This window comes from Grampus griseus (assembly GCF_964374135.1).
Source record: "Grampus griseus genome assembly, chromosome: 2".
Taxonomy (NCBI): domain Eukaryota; kingdom Metazoa; phylum Chordata; class Mammalia; order Artiodactyla; family Delphinidae; genus Grampus; species Grampus griseus.
This window is the reverse complement of record NC_139018.1, coordinates 405,359-413,359: the sequence shown is the minus strand read 5'-3', so window position 1 is coordinate 413,359 and position 8,001 is coordinate 405,359. Positions and strand designations below refer to the sequence as shown.

Here is an 8,001-nt window from a genome sequence, read left to right as displayed (position 1 = left end):
AGCCACCAGCCGGACCTGGAGGGTGGGGGGTTGGAAGCCCCCGAGCTGGCCGGCGGCTGTGTGGGGCGGCGCTGCTCCCCTGCCCTCTGCTGTCCCTCCACTCTCGGGTGGCTGGTGTTATCTCTGCCACCGTTTCTCCGCCACCGTTTCTCCGGCTTTTCTCCTGACGGCTGGTCGCCCCTCTCAGCCCCGCGGGCCCCTCACCTCAGCTCCAGCTCTGCCCCACCCCGCTCCCTGCCCCGTGGCAGGCGGGGGCCCCCGGCCTGGGGAGCACCCACGTCCACCCACTGCATGGCCTGTGGCCGCCCAGTCTGGCCCCCTGGGCCCCGTTCCTGCTCGGCTCCATTCTCGCCAACCAGAGGGGCCCTTGAAGAGCAGAGGCTGGCCTCCCTGCCTGGAGCCCTCAGGAGGGGGTCTGGACCCGGGAGGGCCCCTAGGGTCATCAGATCATTGCAGTGGGTGCCCCGAGGGCTGGGCCCGGCTGCACGGATCTTGCCCAGTGTGCAGGAGCCCAGAGCTGCCCCTGGCCCCTTGCTCCTCCTGTCCTGGGGCTGGCCCCCTTCCTTCCCCAGCACGGCCTCTGCTCTGGGTTCGTGTTCAGGGTGTGGGCTGTGCATGTGCTGCTTTCTGTGTGGATGTGGTGGGTGCCTGTGTGCTGTCCATGAGTGTGTCTGTCCGTGTGTGTCCACGTGTGTGTCCACGTGTGTCAGTATGTGTATGTGTATTCATGTGTGCGGGTTCATGTCTGTGTCCCCGTGTGTCTGTGTCCATACGTGTCTGTGTATATCCATGTCTGTGTGTGTCAGAGTGTCTGTCCATGTGTATCAGTATGTGTCCATGCGTGTGTCTGTGTGTGTCCACGCGCATGTGTCTCTTTGCGCCTGTGTCCATATGTCTGTGGGTATCCATGCGTGTGTCCATGTGTCTGTGTGTGTCTGTGTGTTCATGTCTGTGTGTCCATGTGTCTGTCCATGTGTATCAGTGTCTGTGTCCATATGTGTTCGTGTATATCTGTGTCCATGTGTGTCAGTGTGTCTGTCCATGTGTGTCTGTTCATTGTATCAGCATGTGTATCTGTGTGTGTTCATGTCTCTGTCCTCATGTGTCTGTGTCCGTGTGTGTGTCCACGTGCGTCAGTGTGTGTCTGCGTGTCCAACTGTCCATCTGTGGGGTGCAGCTGACGGGGAGGGCTTGGCTGCACGAGGAAGCCATGTGGGGCGATGGGTGGGTCCAGGGGCCCCGGTATGACGGCGAAGGGTTTGGGAGTGGCCTGGGAGCTAGGGCGGGCCTCAGGAGGCCACCTGTGAATGTGTGTGAGATGCTACCAGCGGTTGGCAGTGCCGTGTGACTTGGGTGCGTGCGGAGCCCTGGCACCAGTGGGCATGACAGTGTGAGGGTGCGTGCGAGGGCTGGGTGCTTCCCTGGACCGATTCAGGGTGGAGTGAGCCTGAGCGGCAAGATGGGGACCCTGGGCGCCGACCCTGGCCCGACCCTGCGTGTGGCCACGCAGGTAGGCTGGGGGTCAGAAGGCAGGGGTCAGAGGAGTGGGCTCCGCACGGGCCCCTGTGCAGGGTTGGCCCATCTGTGCCCAGGAGGTGACAGTGGAGGGACCTGCGTGTTGGTGCCAGTGTGGGGGTCTGACTCGGCCCATTTCTCTACCTGGAGGGCCTGTGTGTGCAGCTGGACTTGGGAGCCTGGGGGCTTGTCTGTGTCCAGAGGGGCTGGCAGGAGGCTGGGGGTGGAGGCTGAGGCCTCCGGGAGCTCCAGGAGAGGCTGGGGTCTCTGTGGTCCCTCCCCTAGGACTACTCTCGGGCTCTTAGAGCTCCTTTGACTGGGTAGAGTCCACAGTGGGGTGGCGGGGAGGCCCTCTGACACAGACGGCGATGCTGGATGGAGACGCGCCTCAGCCCTGGCCCCCACCCCGTGCCTCCCTTTCCTCTGTGCCAAGACACCGCTCCCTCCCCCACAGCTCCCCAAGGATGGGCACGCCCAGGGCTCTGAGCAGGCACTGGGGTGTTTATTGACAATGGACGGGAGGTCTGGCTGGCCCCCTCCCCTGCCCCAGCAGGATGGAGCCCTGGGATGAGGGGGGGGAGGTCAGGCATCATTTACCACGGTTGATGGACGTCGATCTCTCGAGCGTCCTTGAGCCGGGCAGCGCCTCGTGCGCCACCCGGCAGGTGAACCTGCTCTTCTGCTCCCAGTCGGCCCGCCTGACCGCCAGGTGGCTGTAAATGAAGTAGGCAGAGAAGTCGGGGGCGGGGCTGCGGACCCTGCGGGGCCTCGTGACGGTGTGCTGGTCCGCCTGCATCAGGACGTCGTTCTGCAGCCACTGCACGGAGATGTCCGCAGGGAAGAAGTTCTGGATCAGGCAGGTGAGGGTGACCTCGCCCTTGGTCTTGAGCTCCTCCTTGGGTGGCGGGAACACGTAGACCTCGGGGACCATGCGCCTGCCTGCAGACAGGCGTGCGGTCAGCCAGGCTCCACCTGGGGGGCCGCCCACCTCCCCTCAGCCTGCGGCTCACCAGGGCCCTTGGAGATGGAGCGCAGGATCTCCTTGGGCAGGTGTGGGTGGGTCACTTTGCAGTAGTAGGTGTCGCCCTTGAGCCAGTCACTGACGTCCACCAGCAGGGTGGACGTGACGGTGACCGTCCCGTTGAACTCATCCTTGAAGACGAGCGAGTCTGAAGGCACTAGATCTTTGTTCTCCCTGGACCAGGTCAGTACAACGTCCTTTTTGCTGGCCAGGTCCACCACCAGGCAGGTGATCTTGGGTGACTTGTTGATGTACAGGTCGAGGGGCGTGGGTGGGCTCAGGTAGGCGCTCACGCCACGGGGCTCGGACTCGGCTGTGTGTGGGAAGGGGCTGAGTGAGGCTGAGTCTGCCCTCCTCTCTGAATCCCCAGCGGCTGGGTGTTGGCGTGGGCGAGGGCCATACCTGTGCACCTGCGGGCGTGGTTGTCATAGTTGAAGCCATAATAGGTGACCCGGCAGGTGTAGGTGAGTTGGGACACCCACTGGCCCTGCGTGATGTTGAGCTCGCTGTAGGTGGAGGCCAGTTTGCCCTCCACCTTTTCGGGGCCGGTGTGTGGGAACACGTCTGTGGCCTCACGCCCGTCCACCAACCAGGTGACCTTGATTTTGCCTGGGGTGTAGCCGGAGATGAGGCACAGGAGCTGGATGGTGGTATGGGTGTCGCCACGGGGGTCGCAGGAGGAGTAAAAGAGCTTCACGGTGGGGTCGGTGAAGCTCTTGGTGCACCCTGGCGGCAGAGGCAGCAGGAGTGGGGCTGGCCTCTCTGAGCCCCCAGCCCTTCCTCCCTGTCCCTCCCGCCCAGCCTCCCCTCCCCCTCTGGCTGTCTCGCGGGCTGCCCAGGCCTGGCTCACCAGTGACGGCCTTGGTGGTGGTGGTGTTGGACGCAACGTGGGCCACGCTGCAGGTGAGCTTCTGCTTGGACCACTCGCCCGAGAGTGTCACCTGGCTGCTGGTGGTGTAGAGGCTGGAGTTCAAGTTTTGGATGGCAGGGAAGGTCAGCGTGCTCCTGTTCAGGGATGCTGTGTCCCAGGTCATGGTCACTGGGCCCGGGAAGTAGCCCGTGGCCAGGCAGCCCAGCGTCACAGAGGTGGCATTGGTAGCACTTTTGCAACAGGAACGCAAGGGGTAGACAGTTGGGCCGTGGATGGAGGCTGTGGGGACAGAACAGTGGTCAATGCTGGCCTCGGGACTGTCACCTGTATGTGCCAGGCTAACTGCAGGCTTTGGAGGGTGGGCTGTGGGGTGGAGGTGGGGAGGTCCAGTGCAGGGAACACCGGGACTGTGTTCCAGCTTTGGGGGACAGATGGCTCCTCCTGGGTCTTTTCCTCATCTCCTGATTCTACTAGGGACGCCCTCCAGTGAATCCTTGTGCCCCTGCAGGAGCAGTGGCTGTCACTGCCCTTGGCCAGGACTCCTGCCCTCAGCCCCAAGTGGGTGGACACGGGGCTCCTGAGTGGAGGCGCTAACCCACTCCCTGAGGTGGAGGTTCAGAGCCCATAGCCCTCTGTTGGCACCCGGGGACCCAGGGAGAAACCCCCCAGGCCCAGGAGTTACCAGGCTACTCTTCTGCCCCCACTCATAGACTCCCATTGGAGATCAGGGACCCTGAGAACCTCAGTAGCCACCAGTCTGTCCCCTCTGCCCCACCCATAGCCCTGGGAACACAGGCCTGGGACACAGAGACCCCCAGGATCACCAAGCTGCTTTCCCACTCCTGACCCTAACTCAGACCCCCATCGGGGATCAGGGAGACCCCCAGGAACCATCGAGCTTGCCCTTCTGCTCCAAACCAAAGACCTCATAAGGGCCTGGACCCACAGGACCCCACTTCCCAGGAATCGCCTTGTGTCTCTGCCCCACTCCAAAGTCCCTGTGGGCCTGCTGTGGGCGGGTCCACCTGCCACCCACTGGACCCCTGCTGCCTGCAGCCGTGGGTCAGCCTTCAGGTCCCTGAGCTGCTTTGCCATGGCTGCCCCTTCACCCCATCCTTCGGCTGACCAGCCCAGGCCCGCTGGTGCTCTACCTGCCCTGCTGACCCCCCAGGGGAGCCCAATTCCAGGCCCCATGGAGAGAGGACAGAGGCCCCTCAGAGCCCTCCTCAGTCCCCCTCCTCAGCCCTTCTCAGGCTCCTCTGGCTGCCAGGCCGGTCTGCACGTCCCCTGGCCTTGGAGCTCCAGCCCCCAGCCCATCCCAGCCCTGCATCCCAGCTCGGCTCTTCCACCTTCCTCTATTCTGCCGGCTAGCCCAGCTGAGCACAGCCCAGATGACCGTGTGTCAGGACAGCTGAGACCAGCTGAGACAAAGCAGCTCGCGCGTACAGCCCAGCACCCCTAACGGGTCCTGCACATTTCAAGCCAGCTCAGCCCAGTTCATCCCAGTTCACCCCAGCTCAGCCCAGAGCAGCCTGTCTTGATCCAGCCTGGCCTGCTTCAGCCCCTGACGTCCCATCTCAAGCAAAACAGCTCATCTGAGCTGCGTCCACGTGGTTCATTTTAGTTCAGTTTAGCTGACTGAGCAAAGGTGGACAGGATGACCCCACATCCCACTCCACCCAGTTAATCCAGCTCAGCCCAGCCCAGTCCAGCCCAGCTCAGCCCAATGTAGCCCTACTCAGCTCAGTCCAGCCCAGCTCAGCTCAGCCCAGCCCAGCTCAGCCCAGCTCAGCCCAGCCATGCCTAACCCAGTTCAGCCCAGCCCAGCTCAGCTCAGCCCCGCCCAGCTCAGCCCAGCTCAGCGCAGCCCAGCCCAGCTCAGCCCAGCCCATCCCAGCTCAGCCCAGCTCAGCCCAGCTCAGCCCAGCTCACCTCAGCTCAGCCCAGCTCAGCCCAGCCAAGCTCAGCCCAGCTCAGCCCAGCTCAGCCCATCTCAGCCCAGCTCAGCCCAGCCCAGCTCAGCCCAGCTCAGCCCAGCTCAGCCCAGCCCAGCTCAGCCCAGCTCAGCCCAGCTCAGCTCAGCCCAGCTCAGCCCAGCCATGCCTAACCCAGTTCAGCCCAGCCCAGCTCAGCTCAGCCCAGCCCAGCCCAGCCCAGCTCAGCCCAGCTCAGCCCAGCCCAGCTCAGCCCAGCTCAGCCCAGCCATGCCTAACCCAGGTCAGCCCAGCTCAGCACAGCCCAGCTCAGCCCAGCTCAGTCCAGCTCAGCCCAGCCCAGCTCAGCCCAGCTCAGCCCAGCCCAGCCCAGCCCAGCCCAGCTCAGCCCAGCTCAGCCCAGCCCAGCTCAGCTCAGCCCAGCCCAGCTCAGCCCAGCCATGCCTAACCCAGTTCAGCCCAGCTCAGCCCAACTCCACCCAGTTCAGCTCAGCTCAGCCCAGTTCACCCCAGCTCAGCATAGTTCAGCTCAGCTCAGTCCAGTTCAACCCACCTTAGCCCAGTTCAGCCCAGCCCAGCTCAGCCCAGCCCAGCCCAGCTCAACCCGGCTCAGCCCAGCCATGCCTAACCCAGTTCAGCCCAGTTCAGCTCAGTTCAGCCCAGTTCAGCCCAGCTCAGCCCAGTTCAGCTCAGCTCAGCCCAGTTCCACCCAGTTCAGCCCAGCTCAACCAAGCCCAGTTCAACCCAGTTCATCCCTGCTCATCCCAGTTAATCTCAGTTCAGACCAGCTCAGCCCAGTTCAACCCAGTTTAACCCAGCTCAGCCCATCTCAGCCTAGGTCAGACCAGCTCAGCTCAGCCAACCTTAGCTCTGCCCCACCCCTCTGGGGTAGGCAAGCTCAGCAGAGAAGAGCCCAGCCCAGTGCATTCAGCCCAGGTGAGCCCAGATTGCCCCTTTCATCCCACCCAAGTACGCAAGTCGGGCCCCACTCAGCTAAGCCCAGTTTCTTCTGACAGCCCAGCTCAGTCCAGCAGAGTCCAGGCCTGCCTAGTTCACCTGAGGACAGCCCAGCTGAGCCAGGCTAGGAAGGCTGAGTCCTGAGCTCTGCTCAGCTGGGGCAGCCTGCTCCCTCCCTGTCTATCCGCAGCAGCCTGGCCCACGACAGCCCAGCTCACTTTAGCTCAGTGCACGGTCCCACATGGCTGGGGACAGCCCTTCTGGCCAGTGTGGCCCAGCTGAGGCTGGGATAGCTCATCTGCCTCCACATAACTCCATCCACTCAAGCCAAACTTGGCCCAGCCCAGCCCTGCCTGGCCTACCCTAGTCAGGCTGGCTCAGGCCAGCCCAGCTCAGGCCAGACGATGTGGGCCCAGGCCTGCCTGCCATGTTGGCCGGCCTAGGGACTGAGACCCGCTGCTTCCCCCGACCCTGGGCTGGCCATCACCGTTTTTACTGGTTGTAGGCAGACCCACGCTCAGCCTGAGGTCCATGCCCTGTGTGTGATTCTTGCCCTGGCCCTGACCTGTCTGAGATTCTCGGCTCCTTGGTCTTCTCCAGGTCGGCTTCGAGCGTTCTCTTACTTCCCTGTGTCCCCATGCAGGGAAGGGACAGCTGCAAGGCAAGCAGTGACTCAGAAGCTTGGTCCCCGCTGGGTGGGCAGTCCAGGTGTCTTCTCCCAGCAGTGGTCTGGGCAGCTCCAGCAGCGGGGTGCCTGAGGGGCTGGGGTCTTCTGTCAGGTGCCCGTGGCTGGTGTGGCCCATCTGGCCAGTGGTGGCCGTCTGCAGGCTCCCAGGGTAGGCTCCCAGATGAGGTGAATCGTTAGGAAGCATTGCTGTTATTTTTATGCCCAGACGATAGAGCCTGGGGCAGGGCGGGGCAGGGGGGCGAGCTCTGCCTCAGTGCTCTCAGCTAAAAATGGGGTGGGAACCCCCAGGGGCCTCGACAGCCCTGGAAGTTCCCTTCTCTCTCTCTGTTCTCGGGAAGTCGACCCAGTGACGGCCGGTCTCAGGTGAGGCTCCTCTCTGTGGCCTCTTCCCGGCCTCTGCCACCCGGCTCGTGACCTCTCCCTCGATGCCACGGGCTGACTTGGTGAGCAGCCGGCACACACTGTGGTCACTACGATGGCCCGGGAAGGGAGAGGGCACCAGGCACCACCACCACTGCCCCCGAGGCAGCCCACGAGGGACGGTCCTGGCCGTTTTGTGCTTGAGAAGTTGAGGCCCGCGTGGCCTAGGTGCCTGCGGCGGAGTGCGGGGCTTTCTGAGCAGCGGTCTGGGGGCCGGCCTGGTGGGGCGGCCCTGGGTACGAGTGTGAGAGGCTGTGGGTCCAGCTGGGTGTAGGCAGGTGCTGGTCCTCTGGTGGCTTCCTGGGCACCCTGCTGGCCGACAGTCTCACCCGCTGTCTGCGAGCCAGCCTCCCGATCGCTGTCCTGCAGCTGGGCTCCCATCGGGGCTGCGACTGGGCTGCGTGGCCGGCAAGGGCTGGCAGGGGCCTGTCGGGAGGTGGGACATGGCTGTGAGCTTGGCCAGTGGCTCGGCGAGACCTCTGCAGCCACCGGACCCTGGGGGGTACCATGCCACCCTGTGCTGCTGCTGTCCATCAAGGTGTGGGGACCACAGAGCGGCCTTCGTAGAGGTGCCCACGGCATTCGACTCTGGTCT

At 63.9% G+C, this 8,001-nt stretch overlaps 1 gene segment (V, D, J or C); it reads right to left on the bottom strand.

Annotated features, from left to right (window-relative positions):
* Window positions 1-2,021: 2,021 nt before the first annotated feature.
* On the bottom strand, window positions 2,022-7,787 carry LOC309818515 (immunoglobulin heavy constant epsilon-like). The segment is given in 5 exons: window positions 7,736-7,787; window positions 3,387-3,686; window positions 2,939-3,262; window positions 2,526-2,849; window positions 2,022-2,454 (listed from the first exon to the last, which is right to left on the bottom strand).
* Window positions 7,788-8,001: the final 214 nt, after the last annotated feature.